The 12,790-nt window shown below is 31.6% G+C and overlaps 1 protein-coding gene across 1 annotated transcript in view; it reads right to left on the bottom strand.

Moving 5' to 3' along the window:
- Nucleotides 1–10,662, bottom strand: part of LOC125852724 (uncharacterized) — an 18,031-nt gene extending 7,369 nt beyond the window's left edge. Inside the window, exon 1 of the transcript XR_007445051.1 lies at nt 10,528–10,662. The gene's annotated coding sequence lies outside the window, so the exon portion shown is untranslated. The remainder of the gene's footprint in view (nt 1–10,527) is intronic.
- Between the last annotated feature and the right edge of the window lie 2,128 nt (nt 10,663–12,790).

The raw sequence follows: 12,790 nt of genomic DNA, 5'->3' as shown, positions 1-12,790 counted from the left end.
ATATATGCGATATGAAGTCGACACCATCTCGTGGTGGGAAAAAGTATTTTATAACTTTTATTGACGATTGCACTCGATTTTGTTATGTATATTTGCTTAATAGTAAGGATGAAGCAATTGATGCATTTAAGCAATACAAAAACAAAGTGAAAAATCAATTGAATCTAAAGATAAAAATGATTCGAAGTGATAAGGGTGGAGAATACGAATCTCCTTTTGCTGAGATATGTTTGGAATATGATATTATCCATCAAACTACTGCACCCTATACACCGCAGTCAAATGGTTTGGCTGAACGGACGAACAGAACATTAAAGGAAATGATGAATGCCTTAATAATCAGTTCTGGTTCACCAAGAAATCTATGGGGAGAAGTCATCCTTACGGCTAACAAGATACTCAATAGGGTACCCCGTAGCAAAACGCAATCAATTCTATATGAGTTATGGAAAGGAAGGAAATCCAACTTGAAATATTTCAAATTGTGGGGGTGTCTTGCCAAGGTAGAAGTTCCTTTACCTAAGAGGGTGAAAATTGAACCCAAAACAGTGAATTGTGTATTTATTGGATATGTTGTGAACTGTAAGGCCTGCCGGTTTTTGGTTCATAAATCTGATAATCCTGAAATTCATGTGAATACGGTAATTGAGTCAGATAACACTGAGTTCTTTGAACACATTTATCCGTATAAAACTGAATGTGAGTCGACAAGTGAAAGATCTAAACGACCACGGGAAGAATCAAAGAAAAATACACAACCTAATGAAGATCCTAGGCATAGTACTCACCAATGGAAATCCACTTCTTTCGGACTAGATTTTGTGGCATTCTTGCTTGAAAATGAGCCTCCAACATTTAAAGTAGCTATGTCGTCATCTGAGTCAATCTATTGGAAAGAAGTAGTCAATAGTGAGATCGAATCAATTTTAAGATCATACTTGGGAATTGGTTGATCTTCCTCCAGGAAATAAACCTTTAGGATCAAAGTGGATCTTTAAAACGAAAATGAAAGCCAATGGGACTATTGACAAATATAAGGCTAGACTTGTAGTCAAAGGATATAGACAAAAGGAAGGTCTGTACTACTTTGATACATACTCTCCATTAACAAGGATAACATCAATTAGAATGTTAATAGCACTGGCGGCAGTGCATGATCTTAAAATTCACCAAATTGATGTAAAGACAGCCTTCTTAAATGGAGAGTTGGAGGAAGAAATTTACATGGAACAACCTGAAGGGTTTGTGGTTCCTGGTAAAGAAGAGAAAGTGTGCAGACTTGTGAAGTCGCTTTATGGGCTCAAGCAAGCACACAAACAATGGTATGCTAAATTTGACCAAACAATGTTGGCAAATGGATTCAAGATTAACGAATTTGATAAGTGTGTTTACATTAAAAACGTTCTGAATCATGAAGTCATTGTTTGTTTGTATGTTGATGACATGTTAATAATGAGTAAAGACATTGATGATATAAATGCTACTAAGCGCATGCTGTCCAGCAAGTTCGATATGAAGGACTTAGGAGTTGCTGATTTGATCTTAGGGATCAAAATTCTCAAAACTCCTCAGGGACTAGTATTATCTCAATCTCATTATATTGAAAAAATATTGGATAAGTTCAAGTACTTGAATTTCAATGTTGTCAAAACTCCAATTGATTTAAGTTTTACATTTCAAAAGAATGTAGGTGAAAGTGGCTCTCAATCGGAATATGCCAGAGTGTTGGGAAGTTTGATGTATATTATGAATTGTACGCGACCAGATATAGCATGTGCTAATAGCAAACTGAGTCGGTTCACTAGTAATCCGAATCAAACTCACTGGATGGCAATGAAACGTGTGTTGGGTTATTTGTAACATACACAACACTATGCTTTGCATTATAATAAATATCCTGTCGTGATTGAAGGATATAGTGATGCAAATTGGATCACCAGGTCAAATGAAGTAAAATCCACAAGTGGTTATGTGTTTACACTTGGTGGAGGAGTAGTCTCTTGGAAATCATCCAAACAGACATGTATCGCTCTCTCCACAATGGAATCTGAATTCACTGCCTTAGATAAGGCAGGTGAAAAAGTTGAATGGCTCCGGAATTTCTTAGAGGATATTCCATTCTGGCCCAAACTTATGGGACCTATTTGCATACATTGTGATAGTCAAGCAGCAATAGGTAGGGCAGGGAGCATTATGTACAACGGGAAGTCTCGTCATATACGACGGAGACATAATATCGTAAGACAACTCCTCTCTAGTGGAATTATCACAATTGACTATGTGAAGTCAAGCGATAATGTGTCAGATCCACTAATGAAAGGCCTAGTGAGAGAGGCAGTTGAAAGATCATCTAAGGGAATGGGTTTATGGCTTAGGACAAGTCAGCAGGGCGGCAACTCTATCTAGCAGACTAGAGATCCCAAGAGCTAGATTCAAGGAGAAAAACAAAGTTGTGACTGACAATTCGACATTGTCAATCAACTCAATCCATTCTCATGATGAAGACAATGTTCAGGAATAAGGTTAAGACTTTAAGGCTTGTTAATAAGTTAATAAAGCTTAAAGTTTTTAATGATTTGCTAAGTTTGGCAGATTTGACCAAATAGTGTATCTACGAGATGACACGGTGAAACGACCCCAAAAATGCCCGAAAATGTGCTTCGAAAACACCTAAAATTGTAATTTCCATATATCTCAAAATTCGTGCATCATTTCGGAAATTTGACTTCATATTCTTATTCAGGGGGTCAAATTGAGTGGGAAATGAGTCTAACCCGAATTTTAGAACAACCGTATCAAAATTCGAAAATCGCAAAAAATGCGATTTTGAGTGTCAACTTTAAAGGGGCATATCTCTCAGCACACAAGGAACTGGAAGGAGCTCAANTATTTTACAACTATTCGATGGGTAGAAATGTGTGACCTATTTGGATATGATCTTCTCCATATTTATGATATGTTCTAGTGGTGGATCTAATAAATTTTTGCGGTGTGATACTAGTGGTCTATGGAAACGAATATGTCGATTGTCAAGTGTGAATACTAACTACTTAAAGAGTTATCAGTTGTATCATATTCTCGTATAATGAGATTCGATGTTTCATTCACATTTGAGAAACCAACTAGGTTGTTATGCAGATGTTTGGGGTTAAGCAGTGTGCATAAGAAAGATTTTAGTGGTGGATCGTTGATACGGTATTAATGTGTTAAGTTGAGAAGTGTAACCTATGGGTTCTAAATGAGGACCAGTGATTCCATCTTAAGGTCCAAGGGAATGGATAAATACCAGAATGACAAGCTTATGGGTAAAGGAAGTCCCAAGAGTATACTTGTGTGAAACTAATTAAAGATTTTAGAAAAAAATGCATATAAAAGTGGGTTAGTTCTTTGGATTTTTTTGGTATAACTAGTTTTAAGGTGTCATGTCGATGGCAAGGTGGACGTCGTGGTGATGGCAAGGGATAACTAAACATGATGGTAATAAGGGATTGCGATGGATTGTGATTGAGATGCAACTATATAATAAAGATTGTTGGTTAAACGAATTTCACATCGTAATAACGACTTGTGAGTATCTAATGTTATGGTTTGCTACTATTTGACGAGTAGCATGGTTGCATGGAAAGTTATAGAAGGTGTTGAGACACCGCTCAAATAAAATTTAAAGGAGTTAGAGTCATAATGAAAAAACAATAGTGGGATGTAGTGTATCCTTCGAAAAGAGGCGAGAGTAAGAATAGTTTCTATTATTGCAAAGGCTAAAAAGGTATCTTCAAAGGGATTGAGAATTGGATTCAGAGATGCGTGATTTTATCTGTTTTGCTCTAGTTATGGGAATAGTGGCACGGGTTCATCAATTTGGTTAAAAACTATTGAATAAGGCTTGAAAAATGAGTGTACAGACATTCAACTCTAGTGTAATAATAAGTTCTTTTGTGGTTTTGAGTTTGATAATGAGTATGATTGGATGTTTAGCGAAGAATATGATAAGGTCGATGGAGAGGCAAATAATGAAAAGCTAAGATACATGAATTCATAAAAATCTTAAACGTATGAGCTAATGTTGATAGATAATGGGATTGGGGTACATAGTTGAAATCAGAATTCAAGTTTTTCGTTGTGATTCTACGTCGTGATAGTATGTTTTGTCAAGGTATGAATTAGTAAGGTAAAAAATAATCGATCGCATTAGGTATTGAGCATTTGAAAGGACTTGTACATGGTTTGGATAGTAAGTTTGGTTACTTTTGATTGTTAAAGAACCTAGGCAAAGGTTTTACTTAAAAATATTGGTCTAGAGTATGTGGTAAACTGCCATGGATTGTGGGTCAAAGGATAAGATTTGTAAGCGAGTTAGCGAAAGGAACAAGAGTCTCGTGTATTGAAGAGTTAAAGATATTTAGAATTTTGCGTCATAGAAAGAATTTAAGGAGAGGTGAATGAATAAGACCTCTTGTATAACCCTTAGTTCGAAGTTGAAGGTTGTATGAAATTTTGCCTTTGAGTTCAGATATGACTATGAGATGTGAAATGGTTCATCATAGACTTACTAGGAGTTTATTATAGACTTTTACAAAGATTGAGTTTTTATTTGGGTGACAAGCAATGATGTGTGGAAGATTCTATGTGGTTATGTCAAGCTAGATTGTTTAAATGATGATAGGTAACTTATGGATGTTCAACGGTGTGGACCTACAATTTTAAATGGTTAATGAGGATTTCGAGGGGATTGAAACTATTTTGTTGATGGGGCGATATAGACTGTTATGATGTGTTACATATGCATTTGATGGTGAGTAGAGGTTTTGAGCTTATAGTATATAGAATTATTGGAGTGGCCAAGGATTTCTTTGAGTTTTGGCATGGGGTACAGATGGTATGAATGGTAGTTGAAAAATGGTATGTGAAAGTTTGCGTGAAGTTGACTTTGGGTATGATTCAATTATTGTACCTCGATGGGAAAGTACTTTAGATTTGAAATTAGTGTTATCAGTCTTGGGTGTGACTTATATCTGTCATGTAACGCTTAAATGGAAAGAGAAAAAGACATATTTTGAAATTTTTAGAGGCTACAATGTGTTTTCTAAGAATACTTTGATACTAGTGATAGTTTGAAAGTAAGGTAAATGGCTGGTGTAGTTATAATGTTTGCCGGTATTAAGAATGTTAGCTTCAATGGAGTACTGTGAGAAGTATGTGGGGTTTGATGAATCGAGTATTTGTAATATTGTGATGAGGATCAGATTGGGTGATTGTGGGTGGCTAAAAATCGAGAGATAGAGTGAGATGAATGGAATTTTAGTTATATGGGCACTATGGAACGAATATCTTGTGTTATTCGACCTTGCTTCCGTATATTCTTATGTGACCACCTTCTTCGTACTAGACATTAATTGGAGTATGATTCACTGCTTATACTACGCGTGTTTCTACTTCTATGAGTGAATTCCTAGTGGTGGATCAGGTGTACCGATCCTGTTATTGTCCTCATGGTAGAGTGGCATCTCTGGACAAATTTGGTCGCTTCAGTTATGGCATATTTGGTGTTGTTTGGAAAAGTAGAGGTATACCACTGTATCTACATGCACGACCTCGCTTATGAGAACTTATAGAAGAGCTTCAGTGAATAATTACAGATATCCGACAGTGTTCTTAAAGGTTTTGCATCCTAGAGTGTACCGCTTGTTGGGTGTTTACTGGATCTTGTTCTTCTTTGGGTTAGATAAGTTTGATCCTTCCTTGATGAGAATCCGATGTCTAAAGATTAGATTTTTATAACTTAAGCCCGTGAAAGTATTATATTGTGAGAATAAAATCTTAATAAGATCTATCATGGTTTGTGCATTATGAGTGTGTGGTGATTGGTTTATTTTCACTTTTGGTTGTAGCCGGTATTGATTCAGAATGTTATTTTGGTTATGTGAGAAAAGATTCGTCATGATGGTTGTGTTATAGTCCAGTGGATTTCAGTGTAGATTGGGTTCATGAGTTAGTATATGGCTTGATAATCACTCTTGATTTATAGATCTTCCAAAGTTTAATCCGAAAGTTTAGTTCTTGGTATTTGACCTTGATTGAATGGTCCTAAAGATGAGTTGATCACTTGGAGAGATGAACACGACTCTGAAAATCATAACTTAGGCTTTTTGCTAACATATGTTATTCTTCTTTCTCCATTTTTATGTTCGAGGACGAACATGATTTTTAGTGATGGATAATGTAAAGACCCGGATCCAAAAGGTCATTTTTGATAATTTTGAATAGTCATTTAACTATAGTTAATTAATTTGCAGATAATTTGATTATTTTTAATAATAATGGGTCAAGTCTGAAATATTAAAATAGATTAGTAGGAATTATTACTTTTAATACATAATTAATTAAGAAAAGAAAATAAAGAGAAGAAAGAAACTTGCCTGTGCATCGGCGGCACATAGACAAAGAGGAACGGAGAACGTAAGGTCATCAGGTAATCGTCCAAACCTTTGTATTGTTGTATATATATGATAGATATCATATTATTATTTTATTATTATTAGTATGGTTGATTGTTAAAGAAAAAGAGAAACAATTAAATGGGTTTTATGTTAGAAGAAGTGAAAATTTATTCACTGTATAGGCAGTCTATTTAATGGAGAAAAAGGGTGTGATGGCCAATCATTATGTAATGATTTAGGACATGATTAGTCAATGATGATTAAATTAGTAAATATAAACATATGGTGTCTCAATGTAAGGTTTGGAAACAGTAAGTGTTCTCACCATATTATTCGTAATTTACTTAGCTGTTTTCTTTTGATTTTCTTTATTACCGTATACGTATCCGCGCGTTGCGCGGTTCATCAATGTAATAATAGCTATATGTTTATTGAATAATTTCAAATTTTTAATTATTAAAAAATGATATTACAAAGTTTATATGAGAGAATATTACCATGTTTAGCACATCAACATCAACATGTATTTAATAAAATACTTTATGAAAATAAATCAATATAAGCTTAGTTTATTATCTAAACTTGTGCATAGTAAATTTTAAAATAATGTTATTTATTTGTTTTTCAAATTAATCAAAATCATAAATGTGCGCACATTCCCTACTATCTTCTTGTTATCATTTGTTTATTATAATACTTTTTATTAATTTATTCAGGTAGTGTTTTACCTTAATTTAAATCATGATTTGAACAATTTATATTTTTGTTTTCAATAGATATATTTAATTTTAATTATTGATATTAACTACATATGAATTTGAATATATATTATTACTCAATATTTATTAAGATTTCATCTGAAGAAAAAAAAAATGATAAAACTTGATCTCCCAAAATTTGGAACCAACAAATTTAACTTATGATAAAAATTATTTCTTCTCCTAAGTTTTCACACCTCACTTGAATTTAAGTAAGCTAATAGATAATTATTGCAATTCTATATAATTTAAGTAAGCTAATAGATAATTATTGCAAGTCTTTAAAATTTAAAAATAATAAAACAAATCATATATATATATATATATATCATTATATTTACAATATATATATCCAATATGTTAACAAAATATAAAATTAAAATAATTTAATTTTAAAATTAGAATTAGAATTTAGTGTAAGACACTTTAATTAAAATTTGAATTTTATATTGTCAAATTTCACATTTGAAATTTGTATGTGTGTAATATAAGTATTCGTTGAATTGGAATTTTGAGAACTAATATTTGTTGAATTGGAATTTTCATTTTAAGTTAGTATTAATTGAGATTGTATGCATAGTTAGATTTGATGAAAATATAATTTTATAACTACTTCAAAGTGCTCATTTTTTTAAAACACTAATTGATAGTTTTAAAATTCAGCATAAATTTGTGTCATAAATAAAATATTTCTCAGTATTAATAATTGATAAGAATAAATAGCATGTGCTATTTTATTCGAAAATTCCTTTGGCTTCTTGATAAGAGAAAGATGTAAATCATGAGCAAAAATTGAAGAAATTTTTGTAACTTTCTTAAGTGTTGGAACAATTTACTTATTTTGAATCATGAAAAAAATTTAACAATTCAATTATTTTAAATGGAGTGAATATCATACTCAATATAAAAAACAAAACACTCATTGTCACAGCATAATTGAAAAATATAAAAAATACATTGATTATGAGAGTTTTAATTCATAATTTATTTCTTTATCATCTTTTTTTCTCTGTATAGTACCCAAAAAAAAACAATATACAACCTTTTAACGAAATTATCTTCTTGAAAACTTATTTTGCACGTGTCTTTTTCTTCTTCCAACTTCTTACTAAGTAAGAGTAATAGATAAAACAAATCTTTACCAATGAGGCAATGACTAAAATTTTTGAAAACTTCTAAAATTACTAACCATTTTTAAAATTGTAAGTATTATATTTAAATTATTATTTTTTATATTTTAAAACTGATTAATCATTCTTAATCAAAATGTAAAAAATTCTATTTTTTTAACAAATTCAGATAATCGCAAACACACACAATTTGCGCTCTCTCTCTCTCTCTCTATATATATATATACTCTCAACTATCTTTGCTAGTATAATCCAACGATTCTTATTAGAGTCATAAAATACATGAATGAATATATCTATAAATAAAAATCAATTAGAGTGTAAAAAACAAATTAAATAGGCACAACACAAATACTAAATTTTCAAGTATAAGAATTATTAAATTTAATACTTGAATTTTGTGTGAAGAAAAGAAAGCAAATAGACTGAAAAAAGCATAATGATCATAATCTGAAGTTGCATATGTATGAATAAGTATAAAAAGGTATAAAAAAACTACAAAAATTTAAAAGTAATGAAGTTATACAACATGTAATTAACTTTGATTGTTAAAAAATTTAAAAGTAGTGGAATTATTTAGGGATAAGAGTCTGAGAAATACCTTAACTTTGGTCAAATTTGTTGTTGCGATACTAAACTTTCATGAGGGCCTATTACCTCCCTAGACTATTTAATATCGTATTTTTTACCCCTGAACTATTTAATAGTGTATTTTAAAGGTATATATGTGCCCACGTGGACACATTACCATTTATAATTTTGCATTATTTTTTATGTCCACATGGGCAAATATATATATTTAANAGCCCCCCCCCCCTCGCGCCGTCGTTGTCGTCGCTCGGCTTTGGATGGATTTGGATTTGGAAAAATGATCGATCGAGAGATTATTTTTTGGACAAAGTTTATTTTAATTATTTTAGTTAATTAATTATTTAATTAATTAAATTAAATGGCCAACGTTTTAATTAGTTAATTAACCGATTCAATTAATTAGTTAATTGACCCAACCCGAATCGGATTCACGCACGACCCATTTTATTTAAATCTTTCCCGTTTTTATTTAAATTTCCCGTCGTTGGAAGTGATTGTTCTGAAAGGTTGCAACTTTCTAAAACAACCATGACCATTTGAAAGGTTGCAAACTTTCATGAATGGTCGTGTGGATTCTGAAAGGATTGCAACCTTTCGGAACCAGTTCCTCTTGCCTATAAATACATTGATTCCTCAGACTTATTCCTTATGAATTTTTCTGATTTTGTTTTCTTCTTCTGCACAAAATTTCTTCGTGTACTTTACTGCTGTTGAGTGGTTCACTGACACCAGCGTTTTGGGTATCAATACACTGGTGATTGAGATCATTCTATCCTGGGAGGACATATTCCAAATCAAACCTCGGATACTAGAGGGGAATAATTTCCTTAAGGGGACACTGTGCATTGAGTGGACTTGATCTTTTTTTTGATTCTATTTTTCCAGATTGTGGTACGTTTTTTTTTTACAGATTTTAGTTTTGTCAATTAATTTCTGTTACTGGTTTATTAAACTTTGGTTACTTCGTGTTTCTGCAAAGTTTATTGAAATCAGTAATTCTGGTTTTTTCGAAACACAGATTGCTAACACACCATTAGTAGAAATATGTCATGAATGCAATGACAATAATATATCCAAAATTCAAACACATAATTTACGGAAAATAATTAGTTAGTCGAAGAAACAAATTTCCTAGGGGACGAACACTAGATGAAAAAGCTATACGACTTATCTGTTCACAGGTTTAGGTCTTTCCTAAATGTCACACTTTGCTTCTTTCACACTAATTGAAATCAGATGATAACAAAAATCGAAGATAGTAACAAAACAATACGATAACAAAGGATAGTTAGAGAAATCAAAGGACTAGTAATATTTTGTGCAGAGAATATACAGTTGTTCTACATTGGGTAAAAAAGGGTTTTGCGGAACACTCAAATTTCATAGAAGAAACACAACTTTTGCCCAAATAAATTGAGTCATATCAGATACAAAATTTAAAAAATATCATTGGGTTTAGAAATTGGAAAAGGAGGCAACCGCAACAGAGCTTCCTCAGTCTCAATTGGGTCTGATCTCAGTATCTACAAACACAAACAAACAAAGCAAGGATGGTTAATTGGGAAGGAAGTTAGCAGAGTAGTTAAATGAAATTAAGAAGTTAACGCTTACTGGGTCTTGAAGAAGTGGCTTTGTGTCATCTTTGGCCGGTTTGAAAAGGGGTTTTGTCATCTTCTTCACTTCGCTTTTGCCATTACTGCTCATGCCTGATTCCTCGCCGCCCTTCATACCCTTTTACTCTTACGCCACACGATCGTTTCCAAATTACAAACAAAGAGCTCGTTAAGTTGTTTTTAGCTTCTTTTTGAATCACCCACACTCAAATTTATGATTTTGATGACTTCATTTTCTAAACGGGAAAGACCTACAATACAATTTGAAATGTCACAAAACTTCTCTTTCTACTTATTATTATTACTAGTTTTTGGGAATGTGCATAGCACGTTTGTCCCTTATTATTATTAAATTTTTATATACTAAAAAGTTGAGTTATAAAATAGAAAANATCCAAAACTTGAGAATAATTCAAAAGCAATACATTTTATAATAATATAATATAAAATCTATAATATAATATAAGTTCAAATACAATAATTTAAATTTTAAAAAAATTGTATTTCAAATAGTTAATATTAAATCTGAAACCTTAAAAAAAAAAAAGAGTTCTAAACGTACTGCATTGATTTATAGTACACGTTTTTAGGACTCCAACATGAAGAGTTAATGTGCAGTTAGAAATGTTATAATTTATTATTTTTTAAAACTGATTTTGTTTTAAAGCAGATTTATTTTTTATAATTTGATTTTTATTATTTACTAAATTCAATTTTTAAATAATATATATATATATATATATATATATTATTTATTAATTTAATTTGGCATAAAGTTGTCCAGAATTTGTGTGTAGCTATGATACTTATTTGAATTAAAAATAAGGCTTAAGTCATCTGCCGCCCCTTAAAGTTGTCTGCATATTTCACTTAAACACCTTAACTGAAACTTGTACCTATTGAACACCTATAGAATATTGAATTGATACCACTTGAACACTTTTTGCCTACCTGGCACTTTGAGTGTGATTCACCGTTGATGAGCGCGTGAAAACATATAATCAGACATTTTTTAAATTAAAAAAAACTATTTCTTCTTCCTTGAGTTGGTTACCACCACTTTCTCCGGCCGTTGCCATCGTCGCCGTCATCATACACCTTTCTTCTTCTTTCATTTTTTTTCTAGCCACTTCAATTCCTTAACCATTGATCAAATTTGCCATTATCGCTGCCATCACATTCGTTTCTTTCTCCTCATTTAGGCAATCACCATCATCTCTGCCATTAACGCCGCCGCCTAACCCTTTTTTTCTTCAAATCTAGAATCGCTTGGTCGTGACTTGATCGCATTTTTTTTCTTTTAATCTAGGACTGAATCTTTGTCGAGTTATAGAAGTAAGCAAAGTTACAACTTTGCAATTTAAACAACACCACCATTGTACAATTAATATTCCGATCTGTGAAATATTATTTCACTCTCAAAATTTATTTATTTTTTAATTATTTTTTAATCGAAATCTTTTATAGTTGATTTACAATGTTACTATTAAAGTTTTTTTTTGTTTACTTTTGAATCTCAATATTCTGCCATTGTACAGACAAAAGAAGAAGAAAAAGAAATGGCGGGTGGATTGGTTCTGATGGACAACAAGGGAAGAGTGTTTGGTGCGTGGGTGGGTGGGTTGTATAGGGATTACATAATAATTATTTTTTAATTTTAAAATATCTTTTTTTCTTTTCCATTGTTTTTTAATAATATTTTTGACCAAAATGACATATGTCATAATTTAATTCGTTATTATGCCATGTCATCGTGAGTGTATCTCACTCACTTAACATTTGGGGCTGATTAATAAAAAAAGTCAAATAGGTATCAATCTGAAGTCGTAGAGGTGTTCAATAGGTACAAGTCTCAGTTAAGGTGTTCAAGTGAAATATGTAGACAACTTTGAGTGGCTGCAGATGACTTTGGCCTAATTATAATATATACAAAAGATTAAACCATTTGATATTAAAAAATTATAGGTATGAGTAATAATTAACATTCAATAATTAGGCAAAAGAATGTATCACATTCTCATGAATAATATCTCAAAGGCAAAAATAGACATTCAAATTTGGACAATTACTACATAACTACTTATGGGTCCAGTCAATAATCTAGAGACTGGAGTTTGACAATTTTTCAACCATAGTTAAAATTTTACATGAACAATAAATAGCTTCTCATCACATTAAATAGACGTTTGAATAATTAATATAAATTGAGCAACACAAACTTTTCAAAATGACTTATTCTAGATATAATATATATATATATA

The sequence above is a fragment of the Solanum stenotomum genome, unplaced genomic scaffold (genome assembly GCF_019186545.1).
Source record: "Solanum stenotomum isolate F172 unplaced genomic scaffold, ASM1918654v1 scaffold4562, whole genome shotgun sequence".
Taxonomy (NCBI): domain Eukaryota; kingdom Viridiplantae; phylum Streptophyta; class Magnoliopsida; order Solanales; family Solanaceae; genus Solanum; species Solanum stenotomum.
The sequence above is the reverse complement of the archived record's forward strand: the minus strand, read 5'-3'. Positions and strand labels throughout refer to the sequence as shown.